General features: G+C 46.7%; 1 protein-coding gene and 1 pseudogene across 2 annotated transcripts in view; both read left to right on the top strand.

Annotated features, from left to right (window-relative positions):
* DET1 (light-mediated development protein 1 / deetiolated1 (DET1)) overlaps positions 1-16,707 on the top strand; it is a 99,271-nt gene that overhangs the window by 13,241 nt on the left and 69,323 nt on the right. The gene's annotated exons all lie outside the window — the stretch shown is intronic.
* LOC147904132 (uncharacterized) lies at positions 13,910-15,808 on the top strand (annotated as a pseudogene).

The following is a 16,707-nucleotide window of genomic DNA, read 5'->3' as shown; positions in this document are numbered from 1 at the left end:
GTCTAGATATAGAGAAAGGAATACGTCCTAGATCGTGACATCCCCTCCCACTCAAAATAAGACCCTGGTGGAGATAATGAACTGATGTAGAAAATATCACGGTAAATTCTGAAAATACTGCTGTAAAATGTCAAGGTACTGTTGTAAGTCTTCATCAGATTGCCAAGTGGCATCGGAGTCGTCCAGATCTCACCAAAGAACAAGGAATTCCGTGATAAGTCGATGCCGAGTCTCTCGCTGTCGATGGTCCAAAATACGCTCAGGAATAAGGAGATCATAATCGTCTTCGATTTCTGGGACATAATCACCTGCAGGAGAAACTGCTTCATCGCGTAGATAACAGCGGACATCATGAACATTCTTAGGAGTAGGCCTGTTTCGGATTACCTCGACCTTCTTGGGATCCATAGAGATGCCTTGAGCTGAAATAACATCTCCCAAATATTCGAGTTGGGTCTTGAATAACTCACTCTTCTCAATGTTGATGTAGAGAGAATTTGCGCGGAGAACTTCAAAAACTTGGTGAAGATGTTGTTTGTGCTCATGTAGGGATCTGTTGAAAACGAGGATGTCATCGAGGTAAACGATGACGAACTTATCGAGGAAAGGCCTGAAGATGTCGTTCATTAGTGTCATGAATGTGGCTGGGGCATTGTTTAATCCAAAAGGCATGACCAAACATTCATAGTGTCCATACTTTGTTTGAAAAGCTGTCTTGTACTCATTGCCTTCTCGTATGCGTATTTGATTATAACCTGAACGAAGATGAATCTTTAAGAATTGTGTTGCATGTAGAAGTTGATCGAAGAGGTCATCGATGCGAGGCAATGGATACTTGTTTTTGATAGTGAGCTTGTTGAGGGGTCTGTAGTCGATGCAGAGGCGCATTGACTTATTCTTTTTTTCCACAAGTAGTATAGGAGATCCAAAAGGGTTGCGACTGGGCCGAATGGGACCTTTGTCGAGTAGTTCGGTCACTTGTCTTTGGATTTCTTCATTTTGAGTGTAAGAAACCCGATAAGGAGATTTCGACGGTGGATTACTGCCGGGAATAAGTTCGATTGGGTGATCCACTGGTCGTCGAGGTGGTAACTGCTTTGGCAGTTCCTGTGGAAAAATATCCAGGTAGGGCTGGAAAAAAGATTGGTTGAGGTATTGAGGAGGATCCTTTGATGGTGTCTCCTCTACTGCCGTAACCAACAGAAGTGAAGTCTTTACTTGACGTTTACGAACCCACTTCTTTACTTGTAGGGCAGAGGCAACTGGGGTTGAAGGAGAGTCCCTAGAACCAGTTAGCTCAATAAGTTTTCCTTGGTGGACAAACTAGATAGTATGGCTGTGAAAACTGATTGATGGATCATAGTCATAGAGCCATTGTTGTCTAAGTATGACATCGTACCGAGAAAGAGGCATGATGTCGAAATTCAACTTGTCTGCATAATGTTGGATGCGAAAAGACAAGTTTATGATCCTGGTGTTGCACAAGAAGGTAGTTCCATTTGCGAGTTCAATCTGATAGTCCATGAGACTAGGACTGGTGGTCAACCGAAGTTTGTCGACCATGGAACTAGCTAGGAAGTTATGAGAGCAGCCACTGTCGATGAGGATAGTGACCGTTGTTCCACGAATCGATTCTTGAACACAAAGTACTTGAGTGGCCAGGGAAGGTTCGGGGTTGCTGGTAAGGCTCAGGTGGATGGTATTTGCCATTCGAACAGCTTTGCCTTTCTTGTCTTGTGCTGGGGTAGTATCTTCTGTTTGGGAAGTGCTAGGTTCCATATTGGAATTTTGCTTTGGTCGCTTGGGACAATCGAACCATCTATGGTCGCCTATACAGATGGTACAAAGTCCTTTTGTGTTGGAGTTGTTCTTCTTTTCAGTGGCCGCACCTTTATGTTGGGGATGACGGTGATGACTTTGTGAAGAAGAAGAGGCACGATCCTTGGAGGAGTGCTTCTGTTGGAATTCAGCATACGATTTCTGAGACTTGTGGGGATCTTGAGACTGTCGCTGACCTTGATTACCCGAGTTTTTTCTAAACCTGGGGTTATCTTGAGGGCGAGCACCTTTGGCCATAGTAGGGTTCTGTGTTCGATGAGCACTCTGCTTCCCTGTGTTTTGGAAATCTGTAATGCGCTCTGCGTAAGCAATAGCACCAGCTGTGGTGGTGATGTTTGCTTTGAGGACATCAATGCGTAACGAGGAATTTAGGCCTGAGATGAAAGCATGAAGGCGAGCATCATCAGTTAAACCATCAATCTCCAGCACCAATGTGGTGAACTGAGAGATGTAGGAAAACAGGGAGCCTGTTTGAACGTGCTTGGAAGTCCGCATTGGCAGGTATGACCTGCTTACGGAGCACGCGTTCAAAACGTTCCCAAGTTAACACACTTTTGCTGTCCTTTAAGCGTCGTTGCCACCATAGGAAAGCTGTATCCTTGAGGAGGGAGGCTGCCAAGGCAATCTTTTTGTCTTTAGTGAGGTTAACAGCATCAAAGTACATGCGCAGTTTTGCGAGCCATTGGTCAACTGTTCGGCGATTTCGTTGACCAGTGTAGGCTTCCGGAAGTTTGATGTCAAGTCTTTTAGTTTTGGAAGCTTGGAGTAAATGGTAGAGGGCACGAAGTTCTGTGTTTTCTACCTCTGGTGGGAATGAGTCTACATAGTCGTCTGGTTGCGTCACGCCATCCTTTGTATGTGTGGTACTGGGAGAATCTTGGAGTTGTTGGACTTTCTGGACCAAGTCAGAGATGCTGTCCTGAAGCTGGGAAATTTGAAGTTGTAGTAGTGCTTCGCCTTGTAAGTTGACTTCAGGGGTCTTCTTTGGACTTGAGTCGAAAATCTCCAGAGAGGCTGCACGCGAGCGTTGCGACATATCTGAGGTCTCCGTGAGAAAAGCACAAACCTGCGCTCTAGTTTGTACCATTCCTGGAAGAAGATTCGGGCTGCTCCCTGAGGTTGCTCATGTTGGAGGGGGCAAGAGAAGCAGGATGGAACGAGCCGTGGAAATCTGGTAAAGGAGGTCCTGTCTGAGGTAACACTGGTGATGCTGAAATGGGTGCTACTGCTCGTGAAAGTACAGGGGTAGGCTGCAGAGTCCACGGATCTGAGAAGGGATAAGGAGCTGCTGTCGGAAGTGGAGGATATTCAGGAGGAGTGCCTTCAGAGTGTAAATATTGCCTTGGGGAAGGTACAACCTGTATAGGAGGATATCTGGGAGCTGAAGGAGGTGGAGAGTACCCTGGAGATGCTGAAGCTGAGGGGTAAAAATCTCTCCAAAGATGGACAACAAACTCGTGAGGAATATCGGGTTCTGGGTATCTTCGTGTCTCGTGGAACACAACCTGGACTATGCTGAGGAAGTAATGTAACTGAGGTGCCTCACGCAGAAGGTATAGATGTGGTCCAAATCACTAGGAGGGCACGCGACACAGAAGACCCGCGATGCCAAAGCTCTGAAATCGGCTGGTTGTGCAATCTGAACACGATATTGTGTGGTAGATGATGCCTGAGGTGTCCTTGAAGGGACGGGTGAATTACCAGGGGTTTCCATGCTTTAAGGAAGCGGCTAGCGTCAAATGACAATATGAAAGAGAATCCTTAGAAATAGAATGGAAAGAATCCACCTGGCATAGATTTAATCTGCCAATTAGTTGCGTAGAAAAGGCATGCAGATCACTCTGCGGAGGTCCATGTTGCTGTCCTTGCAAATCCACGTGGCTGTGTGAACCAGAAATAGGTGCTTGGTAAGACTTTCGAGGCAGATAGCCGCGTTGGCAGAGGCTGGGTGCAGAAAAGGCATATTTCCTGCGTTGATTTCAGAGGAAAAGTGCCTGTGGGGTGCGAGGAGCAGATCTCGGCCTGGCTGGTCAGGATTGGAAGGCAGCAACCGGACGTTTTTCACAAGCTAAGATGGCGAGATAAGCCATTTCAGCGGGTCTGAATCGCGATAGAGGGCAGAACAGCTGCTGGTCAATAGGCAGGTGTGGTGGCAAAAAAGGGGGCAGGCTGCTTGCTTGTGGTGAAACAGGCTGCGGGCTTCCAAGGCTGAATCGCGGCAGCAAGGGCAGTGATCTGATGCTGCAGGACTGGCAGGAACCCAGGGCAGCAAACGGGCTGGGGGGGGGCTGCGTATGGCGTGGAAAGAGGGCTGCGTAGGGAGGCGAGCCTGCGTGACGAATTTCCGTACGGTGTCAAACGTGAATGGTCATTTTGTGTGTGGCTGCCTAGGTTGGGCGGTTGCCAAAAGTTAAAGTGTGGGTTTAATTAACCCTTGGGTAGTCTAGGGTAAGACCTAAGGTATGGGGCTGGGTTTGCCTTTTTAGCCCCTCTAGGTACCGTTTTATAAGGTGCTTGGTGCCAAAAGTTGTGCCTATTCGAAGGGGTGTGACCCTTGGAATAGGTGTACCTTTTCATGAAGGGGTGTGACCCTGTTTTCAAAAGGGGTGTCCCCACATGAAGAGGTGTGTCCTTTTTTCCATGATGGGGTGTGTCCCTTGGGTGAGGAGTCAAAACTCTTCATCAAAAGGTGTGTCCGATGGTGGAAAAGGTGCGTCCCTTGGTTTTGGGACAGCCCAAGCACATTTTGTCGTGTCCATTCACATCAACTCGTGATGTGTGGGAGATGGAGAGGCCATTGATGACTTTAGGCAGGGTTGGCTACGACTCAGAGGTTATCTGGGCAGTAGTAGCTCTCTATGAGCGGGTGACGGGCCAGGTCAGGATTGGCACCAGCTGGACCCCAGAGATCACGAGCACTATCGGAGTCAAACAAGGATGTCCCTTGTCACCGACTCTATTTGGCCTCTACATCGATGAGCTCGAGACCACCATCAGGACACTCGGAGGTGCAGGCTGCTCTCTTGCGGAGGCTGTCATCTAGATTCTCCTATACGCAGGCGATGTAGTACTACTATCCTCTTCTGCTACTGGTCTTCAGCGACACTTGGATGGACTTCAGGTCTTCTGTGATACACATGACTTGAAGGTCAACCTTGGGAAAACCAAGGTGATGATCTTCAACACTTCCAGACCCACTATGCACCGAGAGCAGTTCCTCTTCGCCGGCGACCCTGTTGAGATAGTTGACTCTTACACATACTTGGGCGTTGTCTTCTCAGGCCCGATCTTCACAATGCGCCTGGCCATGCAGGCCAGGCTCAGTCGGGGCTACGCCGCTCTTGCCAGGCTGGAGCGACAGTGCTACCACTCCCACTTCCAGGACCCGCGGACCAAGTCTTTCCTTTTTTATTCTTTGGTCCGCCCAGCAGGCATGTACGGTAGCCCGTGGTGGGGAGCCGACCTTTCAGACACAGAGTGGGCTCGAGTCGAGCGCCTACAGATACTGATGTTTGCTCGGATGATCCGCAGCAAACCATCGGTACCACACCAGATCATTCTAGCAGAGTTCGGCGCCTCACCCCTACAGCTCGATGCGGCTTTGCAGGCTATCACTTATCTATGCAGAGTCAAGGATTTCAGCTCCTCCGACGACGGTCGCCTCTGCCTACCTTGGCTAACCCTATCCTCCTTTATGGCCTTATCCGTTGATGGGGACCAGCGATGCTGGTATAGTCGTCTTTCCAGTTGGTTCACCCGACTAGGCCTCGACTTAGACCGGTTGCCTGCTTTTCAGTATAGCCTCGACGCTCCACCATCTCCCCTCTCCCCCACTGACCAGGAGGTCAACCGGCTCATTCGAGCGGATGTGCTCCAGCTCCATACCTGGTGGACATGGTTTTTTCACCCCGAGCTTCCTGTGAAGCTCGACTTCTACTGCCGACACTGCCTCCAGATCTCACAGGAGGGCTTCATCACACCTCCGGGTTACACACAACTTCATCTACCACATGCGCTTCAGATCTCCCTCGGTCAGTTTAGGGTTTCGTCACACCGATTACGGATCGAGAGCGGATGTGTAGAGGGTATCCCACGAGAGGGCCGCCTTTGCCCACTTTGCGACTTGCAGGAGATCGAGTCGGAGGAGCACTTTGCTTTCAGATGTCCTATCTATTATGCCATTCGAGGCCGCGGTACCACTGCCTCTTTCGCGACGGATTCGGATCCCTCCCACACATGCTGTAGTTCTCAGATCAGCGATGCCTAGCCGCTTTCTTACATGAGATGACTCGCCACCGAGATACCTCTCTCCGAGCACGGCGACACGCACAGCACACACAGCGTGAGGACACCCAGCGGTCCATCACTGATTTCTTCCAGTCACAGGATACCTCTCCTCAATCTAGCCGACGACGCGGATGTGAGGGAGAGCCAGAGCCACGACAGCTGCGCCAGCAGACAGACTCACACATCCGGATCCATGACATCTCGTCTCTGCTCTCTGGCTGCCCCACCGGAATTATCGTTGCCCTCATCCACAGGGCCACCCGTCGCCCCCGACGATCGAGCTCGACTAGGCCGCGTGACGTCAGAGGCCCATCATCTATCGCAGGGTTTTTCCGGCCTCCCATTTGACGGCCCCTCTATGATTGGTCTCTGACGATCACCACCTGCACATATATATTGTATCTTCCCCCTCTGCCCCATTTTTGGTGCTCGCCTTTTCTTTTTTGTATCATCTGGAGGTAGACACATATTTTTTGTATTAGGACTAGACACACCGTCCTTCTTTTTTGTAGAAACGGTTGGCTGGCCCGTTTTGAGACCGCCACCGTTATGCTCATTGTATCAGTTATCTTTAGTCTCATAGACCTTCACGGTCTCCCGAAGACTTTAATAAACTTTCTTTCTTTCTTTCTTTCTTTTTCTCCATCTCTTCCATGCACAATGTGCACGAATATTCTTCTAGTGGAAAGAGATGTATCAGATAGGGGCTAGAAGGTGGGGGGCATTTCCTACAGGCAGGAGCAAAATTTGCTCTGATGCCACTGTAAGAAATCCTAGATTTACTATATTTAGAAATGTGCTTAGGAACAGAAAGGGGACTGAAATAGCAGAGAACAAGGAATAATTGTATTGCTTGAGTGTCTGTAGTGTAGCTGTAGTGTGTCATCCATACAATTGGGCCTCTCATATACAGAGAGTGAAGAGTCACACACGAAAAGGTGTGTACTCCAAAGTGTATGTGCATGAAGAGGTGTGTACCCCTTGTGAAGGATGTGACCCTTGATGAGAGGGTACATTACAATAGGAGTGTCTCTTTCATAGAATGTCTCTTGTGAAGGGTTGTGCCTCATAGGAAGTGTCCCGTCGAAAGGGCATACCCTTCCATAAGTGCCCATTCATCAAACCATCCATAAGTCTAGATATAGAGAAAGGAATACGTCACAGATGGTGACATTCACAAGATAGGGATGCACATCCAAGACAAAGAAGTGTGCAACAAACTCAGCAAGAATTTGAGTAGATGGTATGCACTCGTATGCAAGAGATGGAAAATCTCAGAAGGGATCCAAGAGCTCAATATTTGTTTCAAGCAAAAGCTATGCCTGATGCAGTGTATGATGTGCCAATGCCAGAGGCACACTCTCGTGTACAGCCAGAGAGAGAGAGATCTCATAGGGGACGGTCTCATAGCAGGAAGAGATCGAGGCATCATCACCCATCTCCGAGTCCTTCACCGTCTACCTCGGGCTCGACTTCTGTATCATCTTCTTTATCAAATAAACCATCCAGGAAAAGAAGGAAACACAAGGAAGAGAAAGTCTTCCAGAGAGACCAAGGAATTCAAAGAGGGAGGTAAATCTGTCAAGTTTATGACCTATAATGGACAATATGGTCATACAGACAAAGCATTGCAGTTCATCAGGCAGTTTGATGTTGCATTTGGTACAGAAAAGTTTTCAGAATCCTCCAAATTAAGAATGGTCAGCTTGCACTTGACAGCGATAACTAGTGCATGGTGGAGTGCACAGACCAGAGATGGGTCAGCCCCAAAGAGGTGGAAGGACTTCAAGAAAGCCTTCTACCAGCAGTGTATGCCTAAACAATTTAGAGATTATGTTCTTCAAGATTGGGACAGTTTGCATATGGATGCAGGAGATACAGTGGATGTATACAACCAAAAGTTTTGGGATGCTTATTTGCAGGTTGCACCTTTCAAAAAGATCTTCAAACGAACCCAAATGAGAAAGTACAGAGCAGGTCTCAATCCAAGAATTCAGGCAGTAGTGAATGCTTTGGGGGCAAAGAACATTCAAGACCTTATGCATTCAGCTTCAGTAGCTAGTCTTGTGCCGTTACAAGATCCATCCACAGTACTATCCTTGCATGCAGGACGTGCTGAAAGAAAGAAAACTGATTTTTCAAAATCAGAAAAGAAAGAATATCCCAAGGTTGAAAAGAAAGGGTTTCAGCCTCAGAAGCCGAGGGGTACTCAGTTTTCAAAGTCATATAAAGGCAAATCCTCATTCACTCTTGAACAGATAGCTGAATTCCGCAGAGATGGGAAATGCTTTAAGTGTGGGAAAGAGGGGCATATGGATGCCCAGTGCCCTGAGAAGCCGTCGGGTCCTAAGGAGTAGAAAAAGCCACAAGTACCACTGAGGCCAATGGTGGAAGCAGTTTCGGATGTTTTGGGGAGTATCTCAGACCCAAAGGAAAAAGAGCTTTTGCTATCATGGGGAAAGATAAGAGATCAACAAACATTAATCCTATTTGATCCTGGGTCTACATTCAATTTTATATTTGAAGATTTAGCCTTGAGATTAGGGATAAAAACTGAAGAGCTAGGCAGAGCTCTTGATGCTGATCAAATGTTCCAAGGGAATCCAGTGCAAGTTACTTCTTTTATTGGAAAGCTTCATGTCCATGTGCAGAGGTACGCAGATCATGAGGACTTCTTAATTTCTCCTCTCAAGTAGCATGATGTTGTACTTGGTACACTGTGGTTCCATCGAAAGGAAGTAACAATAGAATACCCTGAGAGGGTGCTGAGTTTCTTGAACAGATAGCTGAATTCCGCAGAGATGGGAAATGCTTTAAGTGTGGGAAAAAGGGGCATATGGATGCCCAGTGCCCTGAGAAGCCTTCGGGTTCTAAGGAGCAGAAAAAGCCACAAGTACCTCCGAGGCCAATGGTGGGAGCAGTTTCGGATGTTTTGGGAGTACCTCAGACCCAAAGGAAAAAGAGCTTTTGCTATCATGGGGAAAGATAAGAGATCAATAAACATTAATCCTATTTGATCTAGGGTCTACAGACAATTTTATATCTGAAGATTTAGCCCTGAGATTAGGGATAAAAATTGAAGAGCTAGGCAGAGCTCTTGATGCTGATCAAATGTTCCAAGGGAATCCAGTGCAAGTTACTCCTTTTATTGGAAAGCTTCGTGTCCATGTGCAGAGCTATGTAGATCATGAGGACTTCTTAATTTCTCCTCATAAGCAGCATGATGTTGTACTTGGTACACCGTGGTTCCATCGAAAGGAAGTAACAATAGAATACCCTGCGAGGGTGCTGAGTTTTATCCATAGGGGGAAAAACCAGCGTTTAGTTGCCAGGAATAAAGGGGAGACTATCCCCATTGTATCTGATGTTACATGTGGTAAAGCAATAAAGTTTGCAATTTCCACAAATATGGTTTTTGGAGAAGAAAAAGAGAATGATATGCATGCTGAAATGAATGATGCAGACAAAGATAAATTTCAGTTTCTTGTAAACTTTAAAGATTGCTTTTCCGATGCTTTGCCGGGGGAGTTACCCCCACAGAGACCAGAAGATCATGAGATAGAGTTAATGCTTGGTAGTGAGCCACCAAAGAATCCACCTTATAGAGTCAGTGCGACTCAGAGAGAGGAAATTATGGCTCAGAGGGTGCAGGACTTGCTGTCCAAAGGGTTGATTCAGCCCAGTTCATCTCCTTTTTGCTCACCAGTACTTCTAGTACAGAAGAAAGATGGTTCTTTTAGAATGTGCATTGATTATTGTGCATTGAATAAGATGACCATCAAAAATAGATTTCCGATACCACGCATAGATGATGTGCTTGACCAGCTCAAAGGAGCAATAGTTTTCAGCAGGATAGACTTGAAGAGTGGCTATCATCAAGTCAGGATACAACCACAAGATGTGCATAAGACAGCTTTTCGCACTACATTTGGGTTGTATGAATACTTAGTGATGCCTTTTGGGTTGACAAATGCTCTAGCCACATTCAATAGAATGATGGATCGCATCTTCCGAAAGTATAGGCATTTTCACAGGTACTTTCTTTGATGATATCCTAGTCTTTTCAAAGATAGAAGAAGAGCAGAGGGAACATCTTGCCTTGGTATTCCAAGAACTTCGAAATCATCAGCTTTTTGCCAATAGCAAGAAAAGTGAATTATTTTTGGAAGAGATCCATTATCTGGGGCATATAATATCCAAGAATGGGATACAGATGGATCCTGCAAAGATCCGAGCCATCCAAGAATGGGCTGAGTTGAAAACTGTGCATGAAGTCCGTAGTTTTTTGGGACTTTGCTCCTACTATAGGAGATTCATTAGGCATTTTGCTGATATCGCAGCTCCATTACATGACCTCACTAAGAAAAATGCAGCCTTTACATGGGAATATCACAGAAGAAAGCATTCAATACACTCAAGCAGAAGTTGACTAGAGAGCCTATTCTTGTAGTCCTGGATCTTTATCAACCTTTTGATGTTGATTGCGATGCCTGTGGAGAGTGTGTTGGGGCTGCATTACATCAGAATGGACATGTAGTAGCATACGAGAGCTGAAGATTGCGTGATGCTGAAAGATATCTAGGAATCTATGAAAAATAATTGTTGGCTGTAGTTCATGCTGTGAACACAAGGAAGCACTATCTTTTGGGTGCAGATTTTAACTGTTAAAACAGATTACCAAAGTCTGAGATATTTTCTAACTCAGACAAAACTTTTCGAGAAGCATATGCACATATGCTGTCAATGTATCATTTTCAGATTGTCCATACCCCAGGAATTCGGAACAGAGTGGTAGATGCCTTGTCCCAAAGACCTCAGGTCAATAATGTGACTATTGCTTATCATCAGGACCTGGAAGGCATGAAGGAGCAATATGCTAATGATGCAGACTTTGGCAAGATTCTACAGCAAATGCAAGAGGGGCAGTCCACCAGTCACTATTCCCTGAAAGATGGGTATTTAATGAAAGATGACTGCCTATGCATCACCCAAGAGATGAGGAAAAAGATTTTGGAGGAATGCCATGCACCTCCCTATGCTGGACATAGAGGAATTACAGCAATAACTCTAGCACTAGAGAGGTATTTCTTTTGACTAGGGATGCGGAAAGATATACATCAGTTTGTTATTGAATGCCTTACGTGTCAGAAAGTGAAGTACGATAGAAGGAAGGCACCTGGCCTACATATGCCTCTTTCCGTGCCTCAATCACCGTGGGAAAGTATTACAATGGACTTTATTTTTGATTTGCCAACATCAAAGTCAAGGAATGATGGGATTTGGACTATCATTGATAGATTCAGCAAGCAAGCTCATTTCATTCCGGTTCGCAAAACCATAAAGGCAGATCATATGGCTAGGTTTTTCATGGCACAAATCTTTAAGCACCATGGTATGCCTAAGTCCATTGTCAGTGATCTAGATCCCAAAATGACCAGTTTATCCTGGAGAGCTTTATATGATAATATGGGGACGAATCTGAATTTTTCTTCTTCTTTCCATGCCCAGACAGATGGTCAAAGTGAAGTAGCAAATTCTACAGCATTGGATATGCTGAAATGCTACGTGGGTGACCAAGGTTTAGACTGGGAAAAGTACCATTAGTAGAGTTTTCTTACAATAATACAGTACACAGCTTTACAGCATGGAAAGCCCCCTTTGAGGTCATCTATGGAAAGAAGATTTTGCCACCTATCCTGAGGACTAAGGACGAAATATTTGTAGCTGATCAGTTTGTGAGAGACCTCCAGACAGCTTACAGCCAAGCAATTGAAAGGTCCCAAGAGAAGCATAAAAGAGCTGCAGATAAGCATAGGAGACAGTTAAATCTCAAGGAAGGGGATTGGGTACTTTTAAAGTTCGAGAAAGTTAGGCTCCGCAAGTTTAAAGGCAAACAGAAAGTGTTTGCAAAGTTATCTTCCAGGTATTATGGCCCTTTCAGGGTTACAGAAAGAGTAAATGAAGTTGTTTACAGGTTGGCATTGCCAGAGCATTGGAGGATTCACAATGCATTCCATATCAGTCTTCTAAAGAAATTCCAGGGGCGAGAGCCTACAGAGCCAAAATGGCAAGGAGGAGGTGCCATTTGTCAAGCATGTGTATGCATCCCTTTCCCCACCTTCCATCTCTCTCCCCTCACTCTCCCAGAGGCGTAGGACGTTTTCAGTTGTTCTTGTGCAGTTTTTGGAGCTGTTTGAGCTGTTTCAAGCTTGTTTTCAGCCGTTTTTACACTGTTTTGACTGTTCCAAGGCTAGTATGCACTTCTAGGAAGTGTCAAAACTCATTTCTGGACTTTTAGAAAATTTTCGTACGGACCGTACAGACGTCCGTACAGGTGTACGGAATCCGTACAGATGTGTTCAGCTGCCTCCAGCAGGTGCCCGGGGTTGTCTTTTGCTGTGCTGGACCTTTGTGCACATGTTTTTGGCTGCGTGGAGCTGTTCTGGAGCTGTTCTAGATCAGTGCAGGCTGCAGGAGGAACTTTCCCTGTTGCTTTTGGCACCTTCTCTTAAGAGAACTCAGGCACAGATCTCGAGGCAATCATTTCGGGGCAGATCTGTGAACCATCTTTCCTCTACAGCTTTTTCTTGTTCACCCTCCGCTCTCTACCTTCATTTCTTTCTTCTCCTGATTGCTGGAAGACACTTGCACCCTGCGGGGAGCTTGGATAGAGGATAGGTGTGAGGAAGGAGCTCGCCCCTCTGCCACAGTCAGCAGGAGTGGGTTCCAGGTTCGGTTTTTCCTTGTTCTTTCGTGCTTTGCAGCTTTTTGCAGTGCATGCGTGTTGTGTGCAGTCATTTCATGACTCCAACAGGTTCTAGGAAGCACCCAAAGGCAAGGGTGATCCTGTGGAAGGCCTAAGGAGGGTGTGGATGCATGTGATAGCCTTGAGGCTGCCTTGAGCTCAGTTTGCTAGTGGTTCCGTTGCCGGGACCGTCACCATCTTCCTATAGAGGTGGGCCCTCGTAATGTTGGGTGAAGGACACCTTCAGTGCAATTGTTGCTATAGCCATCAATCTCAGCAAGCATGTCACAGCGTGAGAGGTCATTGACCATTTCAGAGCAGGAGGGGCAGGACGAAGACAAAGCATTAGAGAGCTTTGACGAGGAGCACAGTACCAGCGGGGGTGATGACCAGCATGACAGGGGGACTCATCCAGTCTCTCCTGAGCATGCCACGGAGGACTCACAGGATGAGGTAGATGAGACAGAGGAGCTTGATCCCAATGCACTTTTTCAGCTATGGATGCAAAGTGTAGCGGGAGCCCTGTCGCAGTTGCAACATGCTGTCACGGAGATTATGCAATCTCCTCCCCCTATGGTTGCTTCCCCTGGAAGCAAAAAGTTATCTCAAAAGAAACATAAGAAGCATAAGAAGACCCCTAGGCATGTTTCTTTCAGTGGACAGCTGTCAGAGATGCCCTCGATCACCCCTGTAGCGGGTCATGCCAATAACTTCCATTCAGTCAATCAGGGACAGCAAGCCCTTCCTCAGCCCACGATGCATCCAAGATATTTCGGAGGGGGATGAGTTTTTCAGGCAATGGTGGCACCATCCGCAGAGGCACTTGGAATGCCAGGTAGCTTTATGGGCAGCATGCAGCCGGGAATGCAGAATTTCCAGCAACCTATGATGGGTGGAATGCCCCTTGCAAATGCCAATATGATGTACTCAAACATTGGAATGCAGCCTGGAATGCAGATAGGAATGCCTGGGACAATGGGCAATACTTAGGATATGCCACAGATGCAGGGAGTGGGACCTGGAATGCCAAACCCCACCATGGGTACGGTTGGAATGGCTCAGAATGCGGGAGCAGTGATGCCCCCACCGTTTTTACAGGCCGCCGTTTATGACAATCTCACCCCTAAAGGTAAATTGAAAGATTACAAGGAGGGAGGGGCAACTGTCAAGTTTGAGACTTTCAATGGGATGCAGGACAGATTGAAGGCTTTGACATTCGTGCAATAGTTTGATGGTGCCTACTCAGGTGGACACTTCATAGAATCCTCCAAAGTCCGAAGGCAGCCACCTTTTTGAAGGGCAATGCGCTCCAATGGTGGACCAACCTCCTCTTGCAAGGCAGAGCACCTACCACTTGGGTCGAATTCAAGCAGGTCTTCTCAGCAGCATGGCTCACTACCACTTTTGAGGTGGATATCATGACCGCCTGGTACAGGTTGGATGCTGCAAATTGCAGAAATTTGGAGGACTACAATAAGAAGTTTTGGGAAGCTCTACTGCCAATGAATTCTTACAGACATGTGCTGCTGTCCGAGCAAATTGAAAGATATTGCTGCAGGTTGCCAAAGGAGATTCGGGACTATTGCTCGAAGACAAGGGTTTCCAATATGTCTCAGTTGGTTGCCACTACAGGTTATGCACTAATGCAAGGGAAAGTTTCTGGGTTCAAAGGAAGCTCACAGGAGACATCAAGGCCAAAGGGCAGCAAGACGGAATCCCTAAGAAGTTCAGAAAGTTTTCGCAGCCCATGAAGGCAAAGTTTGTTGGAGGATAGAGGCGAGTATCGACCCGCATGTCTGATGAGGAAAAGCAAATTCTCTATGATGCCAACAAGTGTTATATTTGCAAGGAGGAAGGCCACATGGCTTTTGAATGCCCACATAAGAAGCGGAAGTTCCCTCCTATGAGCAGAGTGAGCACAAGGAGGAAAAGAGGACTGATTAGAAGAATAAAAAGCCCAAGCCCACTGCTGGTCTTTTGCCAGACTTGATTGGGGCTGTTCAGAATATAGATGCTACAGAGTTATTCCGGGCATGGGGCAAGATAAGAGACCAGACAGCTCTGATGTTTTTTGATCCGGGAGCCAAGGCCAATTTCATCTCTCCAGAGCTGGCTGGAAAGTTAGGAATAAGGGCAGAAGAGATGGGTCCTTTGTGTGATGCAGATATGGCGAGTCCGGGACTCAGCTAGTCAGCTACTCCGGTGATAGGCAAGCTGCGGATGCATATTCAGAGTTACGTGGACACAGAAGAGTTCTATATTATGCCGTTGAATGGTTGTGATGTGTTACTGGGGATACCTTGGCACTTTTGTGTTGGGGCTGTTTTGGATACAAAGAATAAAACAATCACAATCACTCACCGTGGCAAGACCCACGTTCTGGATGCTAAATTGAAGGGAGAATCCATCCCTGTTGTATCTGCTTCTGCCATTGGCAACGTAATGAAAAAGGATCTTTCAGCGTACTTAGTGTTTGCATCTGAAAAGAAGTCAGTAGAAGAAGAGTCTCATTTTTCTAAGCTGGAAAAACAGCGGACAGATTTTCTTTTTCAGTTTAGGGACTGGTTTTCTGACTCACTTCCACCGGAGTTGCCCCTTGAAAGGCCAGAAGACCACACGATAGATATAATCCCTGGTAGCAGTCCTCCTAACCGACCTCCTTACAGGGTCGGTGCAGCCCAACAAGAGGAAATTATGAACCAGGTCAAGGACCTGCTGGAGAAGGGGCTGATTCAGCCCAGCTCTTCACCTTATTGCTCACCCGTGCTCTTGGTCGAGAAGAAGGATGGATCTTGGCGGATGTGCATTGACTATAGAGCCCTCAATAAGATTACCATTAAGAACAGATTCCCTATACCTCGGATAGATGATATTTTGGATAGGTTACAGGGGTCTGGAATGTTCAGCCGCATTGATCTGAAGAGTGGTTATCACTAGATCAGAATTCAGCTAGAGGATGTTCACAAAACAGCATTTCGTACCACATTTGGTTTGTACGAGTTTCTTGTCATGCCATTTGGGTTAACTAATGCACCTGCCACCTTCAACAGAATGATGGACAGGATTTTTAAAGAGCACCGAACCTTTGTTGGCACTTTCTTCGATGATATCATCCTGTTCTCTCAGGATTAGGCTGAACATAGGAAGCACCTGGCAATTGTTCTCGAGGAGCTACGGAAGCATAAGCTGCTTGTCAATGCCAAGATAAGTGAAGAATTTGACATGTTGCATGAGGATCTTGGTTCCGGAACAGATTTTGGCACATATGGAAAGAAAAGTAAAAGGTAGAGTTTCTTGTTGCTATTTGGTGAAGTTTAGGAATTATCCTGCACTGGATGCGAGGTGGAGGGAGGAGGGTGACCTAGCAGACTCACCTCAGATTTTGCAGCTCTACCTCGACGTGTCTCAGCTTGCGCCAACTACGGTACAGGCTCCTACAGGTTCAGCAGAGCAGAGATCTGGAGCATTGCTTGGTGCTCAGGGGAGAGAGATGGAAGGTAGGGGAAGGGCATGCATATACATGCTTGACAAATGGCACCTCCTCCTTGCCATTTGCCCCTTCATTAAATTCCTAACCCCCATACCAAGGATAACGTTGGTTGTCTTTGGGCCCAACTTTTAGACCCCTCTTTTAAAGCCTTTGCCTTGCCCCTAGGACCTAGTGGTGCACCTAGACTTTGCCCTTAGGAACTTCTAGGAAGTGTGCACTTCCTCTAGCCATTCCCTTACGGCCAAACCATTACAACACTTAACCATGGTTAACCCCGGGTTAAGCGTAGGTTGAGTTACGAAGATACTTTACATCACTTTTCACGTCCTACATACCCTCCTCTTAA

Source organism: Dipteris shenzhenensis, chromosome 3 (genome assembly GCF_047967505.1).
Source record: "Dipteris shenzhenensis isolate YYH24624 ecotype China chromosome 3, Dip_SZ_1.0, whole genome shotgun sequence".
In the NCBI taxonomy this organism is placed as follows: domain Eukaryota; kingdom Viridiplantae; phylum Streptophyta; class Polypodiopsida; order Gleicheniales; family Dipteridaceae; genus Dipteris; species Dipteris shenzhenensis.
Note: the sequence above shows the minus strand (reverse complement) of the source record. Positions and strands in the feature narration are given on the sequence as shown.